The sequence below is a fragment of the Thunnus thynnus genome, chromosome 11 (assembly GCF_963924715.1).
Source record: "Thunnus thynnus chromosome 11, fThuThy2.1, whole genome shotgun sequence".
Taxonomy (NCBI): Eukaryota; Metazoa; Chordata; class Actinopteri; order Scombriformes; family Scombridae; genus Thunnus; species Thunnus thynnus.
The window spans coordinates 20676985-20687085 of record NC_089527.1 but is presented as its reverse complement, the minus strand read 5'-3'; positions in this window follow the sequence as shown (position 1 = coordinate 20687085).

The window sequence follows — 10101 nt, the reverse complement described above, 5'->3', positions numbered from 1 at the left end:
TGATATTGCTTTGAGTTCAGAGCAAGGTGTTGATAAGTTGTACAAATGCTGCAGTATGTAGGTATGTTTGGGCTGTGTGTGAGACGTTCAAAGAAGTTGTTGGTGCAGTTGAAAGAAATGTGTGTCTTACTGGGCAGTTGCATAACATTTTGACATGCACAATCTAATGTATGTATGTCTACACAATTGAATTCAATGACGATCAGTGTAGCTGTTACAGTAAACACCAGTCAAACCAACAGAAGTCCTCAGTGATGTAAATGAATATAAAGCAGGTTCACCCATGGCTGGATGACAAGCTGGAGTAGATTTCTAAGGGTACTGGTCAGGCCATGTGAGAAAGTCATGCATGATTAGTTTAACCTCTGAGTCACAGAAGACTCTGTGATCTGCTACCACCTGACCTGTGGGTTCAGGGCACAAGCAGAGAATGAACGCTATCATATTTCCGTGGTCACAGCAAATACCAAGGGGATATTAGAGTATTGAATTATTTGTGGGGATCAGGGTTTTGCCTCTTCAGATGAGGGTCACAATGTGGTTTCACTGAGACATTGTTAATGTGTCGAAGGCAGCAGGAGAGCTTACATCCTGGCTCTGATTCCCCCAGCGGAGTCCTGCTTTGTTTCTTCAAGCCAACATATTTTTATAGAAGAATCCCAGCTCTAGCATGATGATTACTGTACAGCAAAAAGGCTTTTTGAGTTTTTCCAGGATTTCGAAAAATGTAACACTGGCATGCCGGCCCATATATACATGCAACTGGCCTCGGGCACGCTTTTAAAGAATATGGCTGCCAATATTTTTCTTAACGAATTGATCCTACTCACAAGTATTGTGTATCCAAAGCCTGATATGTTTCATTCCTCCTGCGCTGTAGACCTCCGTTGTTGTCCAAAAGCTATTAAAAACACGTCACCATTGCACTGGGTGACATGTTCCTTCATCATGAAGAGTTTTGGGCACGGTAGTTTATTGAGAAACAGCTCCAAAGACTAATAGCAGCAATCATGTTTTGAGTCTCCAGAGAGGAGTTCTGTCAAAGGCAGACGCTACTGCGCATGCACAAGAACGCCGTTCCATTTACAGAGCTTCACTAGCTTGTTGTGCTACATATCACAACCTCTTGACTTTGTGCTACATTGTAAATTTCTCAAAGAACTTCAGTGCAAAGGGAACCACCTTCCCGAGCATGCGCAATGGCGTCTGCCTTACACGGAACTACTCCGGAGACTGAAAATGTGATCCCTGTTATTAGTCTTTGGAGCAGTTTCTAAACAAACTACTGTCCGTGTTGAAGGAACATGTCACCCAGTACAGCGGTGAGGCTCATTGACATGTTTTTAATAGCTTTTGGACAACAATGGAGGTCTGCGGCACAGAGGAATATATCAGACTTTGGATACACACACATTACTTGTAAGTAAGATCAGTTCATTGTTGGTTTGGCTCTGCGCATTATATTTGTCGATAATTAGAAAAGTCTAGACAATCGCCAGCCTTATCCTTTTATGTAAGAGTAGTTGTTTGCTTTTCCACATTGTATAGTTACATTACACTGGAGTGTAATGTTCCTTCATATACAAGTCCAATTACTTTTCCCCTCTGATAGTTTGGGTCCTTTTTGGCCCTGTTGCACTAGGAGAGAGGGGAAAAAAGAAGAATGGGCCACCCTCCAGAACGGCCTTTTATACCAGGTTGATTAGCATGCTGGGTTGTTTAAATTGCCTCCTGGAGGGCTGACGTGAAATCGAACAATATCCTCTGACTTTAAAGGCTAGCCCCATAGCTTCTCATTTATTTTTATGCAGAGTTAGGACAGAGCCTTGGCACTGCTCCACTGAGGAAGCTGAGCCCTGGGAGGCCAGATCTGGGTAGGTCAGGACAAATCAATTAATATCAGCTCAATAAAAGTTCTTGGCTCTGTCTGGGCCATACTTAAGTGTGTAACTAGGGCGTCCACTATAATTATGTGGATAAATTTTTTTGTGTGGTTGAGACACTATAATGAAATAATATCCCCTTCCTATTTCTATAAAAAACCCCTATTAAGTCATGATTTGTCTTTGGATTCTGCTTTTACCGTATGAGAAGTAATGACAGAGCATTGTTTGTCACTGTTATTATTGCACTGTATTAAACAAGGTTTCCCTCTTGGGTAATGATGTTTATGACTGTATATTTGGGTCCAACTCAATGTGTATGCTCTTATTTTTCTGCTAACATTGGGTCATGTAAAATTCAACTCCGCCCAAGGGAGGAAGATTATTATACCCACGGCAGTACCTAAAACAGTGGAAACATGTATTAATATACCACTTATATTCCTATAAATGCTACAAATGGGACAGATAAAATAGGTGTAGGGTAGATTGAAAGTTGTTTGACTGTCCTCTCTGAACCAAAAATGATCTCAGTAGTCAGGAGTAGTTAAAGTAACTACAAATATATCTCAGCGTCTTTGTGATCTTGATAAATGAGGCCCTGCTGTTTGTGGGGGGGAAACCTGATGTGATCATTATAAAGATTTATACAGCTATAATGTTGTCATTACTTCACTAATATGCAATTTAATTTGAGGATGTTATGTACTGTTTGGTTGTGCTTGAACAATAATTCAACCATATTAAACACTGCACTGTTGCCATGTGCATATTTGGTGACCACATTATAAACACTAGTTATTAGACCTCCCTGCTGAAGAAAGGTGTGCACAGTGGCAGCAATGTTTGTGTGAGTCTCATGGTGGATTCCTTAACATCAGGACAGCTTAAAGTTAATTACAGCCCTTTGTGGCCTGGCTGGAGTTTGGAGCTCAGTCACAGCTTTCTCTGTCACATAATGTCTTGACAATAATTTACCTCTAAAACATAAATTATTCATATTGTTAATATGTAAATAATTTCCACTGTATGGCCAGGAAGAAACTTATCCACAAGTTTCTCTTGAACATTTGCATTGGAGACAGCTTTCATCTTTGTGGTAGGGACACAGAACATGGCCTAACTTGTGTGTGTATTTTATCTAAACAGTATGGACAAACATCTTTTGTAAAACATTAGAAAACATTATTTTGACTTAAGTAATATACTGTATGTTATTAGCCATGCTAACAGCTGACAGTATGGGTCGGCCTGTCCACCACTTTTGTCCAGACTTAAATATCTCAACAACTATTTGATGGATTGCCATGAAATCTTGTACAGACATTCATGGTCCCCAGAAGATGACTCCTAATGATTTTGTTGACCCCTTGACAATTCTTCTAGCGCCACCAGCAGGTCAAATTTTTCACGATCTTTTAAAGCAGAGAGGTGAAATGGTGAGGCTGTGGAACCACTGGCAATTGAGGTAGGCAGATATAAAGGTATTCCTGAAGAGCAACGTTTATGTGATCTTGGTGTTGTCAAGCAGCCAGCCCCGTCAAGGATGGATTTCATTTTGTATTCCATTGCCCTTTGCACTGTGTACTTGAGGAGTTGTTGGTTTGAAAAGATCCCATTAAAAATCCCTGATTTGTTTTGATTGTCCGAAGCTGGTATGTTGAGTCGGCTTTTTAATATGGAGATTTTTGTTTTAGCATGATTTATAGGAGAGGCTTGGCTGCTAAGGCAGAGAACACTCCATCATAACAGGACATTTCTTCCATGTAAACTAAATGTTCTTTTTGAATCTGTGGAACTGTCCATCTTGATCTGTCATGTGGTCATCCTGTTTATTATTGTCTAGTGTCTTGTAAGCTCATATGGGCTGGGCACCAGAAAGGACACTTAATTAAACAAATAAATCAAAATAAACATAATATTACAACATCTACAATATGGCTGGGCACACATTTGTGCAGATCTTCATGATTTCCAGAGAATGTATGACTTTAGTAATCCCCTGCCTTTTCATCCAGCGCCACCATGAGGTTGACATTTGTGGTTCCGAGTTAAATATTTCTACAACTATTGAATGGATTGCAATGATGTTTGATATAGACATTCATGTCCACCTTAGGATGATAACGATGATCCTTTAACCCTTCATTAAGCACCATCATCAGGTTAAAATGTGTCCAGTACTGTGGTTTATGACCAAACGCCTGCAAAACTAATGTCCATTAGCAAACTAAAACACTAAAATGGTGAACATGGTAAACATTATAGCCTACCTGCAAAACATCAGCATGTTAGCATTGTAACTGTAAGCATGTCAACATGCTGACATTAGCATTTAACTCAGAGCACTGCTGAGCCTTTAAATTCAGCCTCACAATGCTGCTAGTAGGGCTGTAGATGCTCAGTCTTGTCCTAGTGCTATTTGTCAGGAAAATCAGTGATCTGATACCACCTGACCTGTGGGTTCAGGGCACAAGCAGAGAATGAACACTATTACATTTCTCTTAATGATAAAGTTCCTGCAGAGCATGGACATCTCGAGACAGAAAAAAATAGATGGATGTCACGTTAATACGTTTAAACAAGTATGACTCCTCATCTAGTTTCACACTCTTTTTGTGTCAAACAATGAGCACCATATGATGGTATTTGTCAAAGATGAGCTGTTGAATACTCTTGACTTTGCATAGGCAAAGCTGTCACAAAAGTTTGTTTTCCATTTGCTCACATTTTTAAACTAGCCTACTCTGTAACCATTTCTAATTAACTTTGGAGTGGCAAAGCATGCATTGCCCTTTTCAGCGACTGGATATATATCCCCTCAGTACCATGGACAGACAGTTTCTGAGAACAAGTCGAGGGAATCACTTTGTTTTTGTTTTCTGTTGTCATGTGCATGTGTTTCTGTAAATACTTTTCTCAAGAGTCAAGTCTTTCAGTTCAGAGATTTGTCAGTTCTTTATTTGAACAAGCTGCCTGTCAGTGTGCCACGCTGACGTATCTGTGCTTGTGCACTTTCAGAACCTGACATAATTCTCTTGTGGCAAAATGGAAAACACTTGCAGCACACTGCCTGCTTCGTATTGTCTGATGGGAAGATTAAAGCCAATCCAAACAAAATTCACTCTCTCTAAGTTGGTCGATGCCGAGACCACCAGAGGGGAACAGCTCGCTCAACTATGTCATCAGATCGCATTATCATTGATCTCAGTCTCCCGCTCCCTTCCTCTGTCTGTCTTTGCCTTCCTGAGTCTGCGCTGTGCTTTTCAGTAACATTTTACATGTTTTACAGGTGCCTCCCATCTCCTGAGAGAGATAAGAAATCATGATCACTTCACCACAATAACATACTACATGAGCGCACTGAGATGTTCTTTTAACTGTTTTTGTCACATAATATAATCACTTTTATTTGACTCTAATACTTAACAGACTGTTGGTAATGGCAGGAAAATAATGTGTCGGGACCACAGCTCTAGATAATTGTTGCCAGTGTGATGGTGTATTCATGGCTGCTTTGTCTTCACACTGAAAAGATGGCATGGCTCCCTGCCACCATCACAGAGCCCCCTGTAGGGTATTCTGTGACAGCAAGTATCAAGTGGCGTTGTTCACAGCAATTATTAAAAACATTTTATGATAATTACAAGAGCCTTCTGTATGAGCATAGCTGTCAGTTTGAGAACTTAACTAAGGGTTCACTGTAAAAGGCACAAGTTACTTCTCACACTTGCGGAAACATAAATAAATGCAGTGTGATCACAAATGAGGAAACGTGAAGATTTTTGCCATACTACGGTGCAGATGGTAGAAACTAAAGCTTTGACATGGAGGTCACCCACATTTAAACTGTGCCTCAGTTAATTGTTTAATCTTAGTCCTCTCTAACCAAATGGAATTGAACAATTAAGATCTAACCCAAAAGAGAGGGTAATTATCAATGTAATATTCTTTTCTGTCAAAGCCTACGTCCTAATACAATAAATTGAGTCTTCAGATGAAAAAATATTGAAAATATTAAATGATAATAGAGTTAAATGTGGTTCTTTTAGTAAAATGGATCCAGAATTTTTGGGACAATTGTGGCTACTTAGGCTTTTTATGAAAATGAGATGTTACCAAAACAAGATGTACAACACTCTGTCTGGCTCTGTTGTGGTCGATGTGGAGTCTGAACATTTCCAAATGCTCTCCATATGTCTGGCAACTCCACTGACCCCTCTTACTTCAACATGCTAGTGTGGATGTGTTCCACGCTCGGCCAACGCGCTGTGGTGTTGTTGTTTCACTTTACACAAGTATCACAGCAGTAAAAAATTCCAGTGAAACCTAACAAGGGGAGATGGATCTACTTCTGTGGCAGGTCTAAATCTGTAGTAGGAGAAGGTTGCCACTGATTCAAATATTATTGCCAGCAGAGCAGAGTTTTTATGTACTCCATAATGATGCATACAGTAGGTGTATGGAAAAACACTCCTGCTGTTAAAGCATACTCTGTGAGACAGAGAGTTACTGTTTGTGAAAGCGAGCGTTACAGCCAAATGTTATAATTGTTTATTTGTGTCAGCTCAGCTTGACGGCAATGTGTCACTTCTGTTTCCCAGATCTGTGAGGGAATGATTCATGCGGACAGCACCACAGATTGAGCTGGTGATTACCCAAAATAGCCCTGGCATGTAGCATTGTACAAGATCTACATTAATACATAGAGGATTGCATATATGTTATCGTAGGTGCAAAATGTTTGTTCATGTGTGTATGTGCACGTAAAACATGTCCGCTAGTGCATGCAAATTCCTGCCTTCATGTGCATGTAGTCTGGGACCTGGTGAGTTTCTTTCCACCCATGGTGGGCCTCTCTGAGCCAGATGGATGGTCTCAGCCAGTGTCAGGAGGTGACAGCTGGCTGGCCTGGCCTCTCCTGGCCAAGGGTCTGGATCCTGTCCTCTGACAGCTCTTGACAGCTCCTGATGGGTGACACGTCTACCACTCCCCCCCACCCATGAGCTTGCATCATGGAAACTCCTGGTTTGCTGAGAAATCAATGATGTCTCACGGCGTGCTTTAATGAAATGTAAATGATATGAGCCACACCCTGGTGAGATGACGCCTGAACTCATAAGTGCTCTAAAGGAAGTAGCCACCCTACTGATGATTGAATAATTAGGTCGTTTCAATGGCTGTAAAACATGTTTTACAGAGGAAAAGAGTAATAGCTGTTCCACTCCAAACTGAAATAAGACAACAGGTCATATGCTTCATATTGAAAAGCTATAAGAACTCATGTACCATGTCAAAAACCTCATTAGGTTAGCTACACATACTGTCACAAATTCTCTCATGAAAGTCATAAATTAGACTAAGCCAGTGCTACTTCTTTCACTTCACATAACACCCTTCTCCCCCCATCTGGCTCTCTCGTTCTCTTGCTCTCAGTCTTAAATGGCCTCAACACTAAAGTCAACTCGTTAGAGAGGCTGGAGGTCTGAGCTGCAGTAACCTGGGGAGTGGTGTTGGAACTAGCGACTGTGTGCAGGGACTTTGTAATGTGTGACTCATTATTTTCAGCTTCCATGTAGCAAACTTCAGCGGGACAGAGATGGGGCTATGCTAAACCGAGCCTGCTGGGCTCTGTGTTAATGAGACAACTCTGCAGGGATGAGAGGAACACACACAGAGTAACTCAGGAGACGTCTGCTGGCCTCCCAAAGGTAATTCCCTTAAATGAAAAGCAGACTGCATGCTAGTCGTTGTTGCATCAAGGGGGTAAGGATGAATAGTGACGGGGTTGTATTTCAACACACCTCCCCATGCTCTTATTACGGGGCTGAGATGAGCAGAGGCAGGGGTACCTTGTTCAGACATTCCCCGCTGATGTTCCTTTTTACCCAATTATCCTTGACTGGAATGACTTGTGTAACACTGGCTGTGTCACGCAGCTTTGGAATGGATGTTTTATCCTATCAAGGCCTTTTCATTTTTCAGATTAAGAGTTTCTCTTGCTTCCAACCAAGGACGCCAACATGACTGCAGTACTCTACATCTGGGAGACATTAGGACACATGGAAGAGGCTCATTTAAGGCTCTTGTTAGCTCACCTGGCGCTTTAAGTAGGACCATTAATATTGATCTGCTTAAAATGTGAACAACCTAGGTTCACACATGTCCATTCGACGAGAAAGACACAGAGTCCCTCAGTGTGCACTAGCATGTCAATTCCAGACTTGCATCAGCCATCGCTATCAAACTGGCCCAAGCTAATAGGCTTTCCAGATGTTCTCCCTTGTATTTCATTGAATCCAACACCTCTGCAGGCCACTGTCCAGCCATAAATCACAGGCCGCGTGCTGCATGAGAAGAACGAGGGGATGTGGCTTGATGCATAAGTCACATGCTTGATTCATGAGCTCACTGAGAATATCTTCAGGACACAAGCGAAACAATTAGCTGTTACCTTAACCCCAAGGCCACAAAGTCTCTTAAAGGGGTTTTAGTATCCCCTTTATAAGCTCTGAAGCCCCAGCTCAAAGCCGTGGGGACAGCAGAGCTTTATAAGAGTGATTTGGTTTTATGTGGTATTCTTGGATGACAGTCCACCACGAGTCACTGTGCAGTGTTAGAAACAGTTCACGGCTTTATTTGGTTCTGCATGCGAGCTTCACTTCCAACTGTCTGAGATTAGTCGGGTCGAACAGATGTCTGATAAAATGTTCTGCTCTCATCCATCTAATGTAAATGTACTGTGTGACCAAGGTTGTTATTAATCTCTGTACTGCATCAGCCAATGTTTTCCTTCCAATAGCTGAGCCAGAATAAGGTCTTGGTAAGAATTACATCTGTATCAATATTCAACATTTATCCATAAACACACATGCATCCATTTTTTGCACCCAATTAAATTCCCCAACGTGTAGTTTGTTTATCCCCCTGAGCCATGCTAACTAATGAGCATTTCAACCTTGAGCTGCATTGAGTTTTTATTGTATAGACCCTTCATTTATCTGAAATATTATGAATCTATATACAGAACAAATCACACAAATTCAAAATGGTTATATTTCACTTTAAGTCAACTCTCCAACTGCCTTTCGGTTGCTGAGGCCTTTGGGAAATCTTGCCATTTTAAATCTTTCTCCTTCCTGATAGGATGTCGCCTCTATCCCACTTTTATAAATGGCCTTTGGCGGGCCTGAAGTCTTTTAATGTGCAATCCATCTGCTCTTTGGCTCGTACAGAGGAAATGAGCAGATCCATAATCTGTACCTGCGCTGGCAAGGTGAGCTGACGTAGTGACGAGAATGATTGATCTGGTGTGTTAAGCTTTATCTTTCGAGGAGATTTTTGTTTGGTGTAGATATCTCAGTGGAATGATTGGGTGAAAAAAAAAGCCGTAAAGCTGTTCACTATCTGAGCTCTCCAATATCGTGAATCATCAAACATCAAAAAGAGGAAAGAAATGCTGCTACAGACACGGAAATTTATGACCCGTTACTCGCACACTGTTAGACATTTCCCAAATAGTTCCCCGCCCTTCACAAGTGATGGTGTGTGAATTTGAAGTTCTGTTTAACTGTGTGAGTATTTTTCACGCCCAGGTTTTAACCTGTGTATAATAAAGGGCCTCTGGATTATACTGTTCCTCTAAATTAAGTCTACAAACTTGCTGAAAGACTTTCCTATTTTTGTGGCAACAATCTAAGACTCAGTAAGGAAAGTGTATATGTAAATGGTAAGAGTTTTGATGAAAGTTTTGATGTATTGAGTCATGCCTCCTTCTCCCAAATCCCTGATGCTCCACAGGTGGCATAATGTTCTCATAGTTCTTTGTAACTAGCAAATTTCAAAACCATGATTTGTGAAATCAAATGGCACCATTAAATTTAAGGAATGTCTCAATAAAGACCTTAGTAATTTGTAGAAATCTTTAGTGCTGTCCACTGAAAAGAGTTCCAATATGTAAACAGGAAGTTACTGTACATTATTAACACAGTATTATGGGTCCCACTGCTTATCTTGGCAAGACACACTCTACTCTGCCTCTGATTGGCTAGTACTTGCCTTCGTTGGTTGGGTTGGTCAGGTTTATGCTTGAGGAGTGAGACTGGTTAGGGTTAGGGTAAGAATATCAGGGTAAGCCAATCAGAGGCAGAGTAGGGTGGGTCTTGCCAAGAAAAACAGTGGGATCCATAATAACGCATCATTAACTGCTAATCCTTTG